Source organism: Bison bison, unplaced genomic scaffold (assembly GCF_000754665.1).
Source record: "Bison bison bison isolate TAMUID 2011002044 unplaced genomic scaffold, Bison_UMD1.0 scf7180017864281, whole genome shotgun sequence".
Taxonomy (NCBI): Eukaryota; Metazoa; Chordata; class Mammalia; order Artiodactyla; family Bovidae; genus Bison; species Bison bison.
The window spans coordinates 1288516-1288905 of record NW_011494853.1 but is presented as its reverse complement, the minus strand read 5'-3'; the positions used below and the strand labels follow the sequence as shown (position 1 = coordinate 1288905).

The 390-nt window shown below is 51.3% G+C and overlaps 1 protein-coding gene across 1 annotated transcript in view; it reads right to left on the bottom strand.

Annotated features, from left to right (window-relative positions):
• LOC104995505 (antigen WC1.1-like) overlaps positions 1-390 on the bottom strand; it is an 81093-nt gene that overhangs the window by 33057 nt on the left and 47646 nt on the right. The window lies entirely within an intron of this gene.

Here is a 390-nt window from a genome sequence, read left to right as displayed (position 1 = left end):
TGAGCAGTAGGGGGCGCTCTCATCTGAGGCTGCAGAGCCTGCTGGTTCCGAGCGGGAGTCGTTGCACTGGGGCAGCACCTGGGTCTGGTTTCCTGCAGAAACAGCAATGATCAGAGGGTTTGTGGGTTGAAGAACAATAAATTGAATTAAGCTAAATAATGACCTAGTGATGAAGTCTAAGATAAGCAATGTTAACATAACAGTAAGGTTATCATAATCTTAGGATTCACCTTCTCTAGGGAGAGTTCTGTGGAGAAGGCAATGGCAACCCACTCCAGTACTCTTGCCTGGAGAACCCCAGGGATGCGGGAGCCTGGTGGGCTGCCGTCCATGGGGTCCCACAGAGTCGGACAGGACTGAAGCAACTTAGCAGCAGCAACAGCAGGGAGA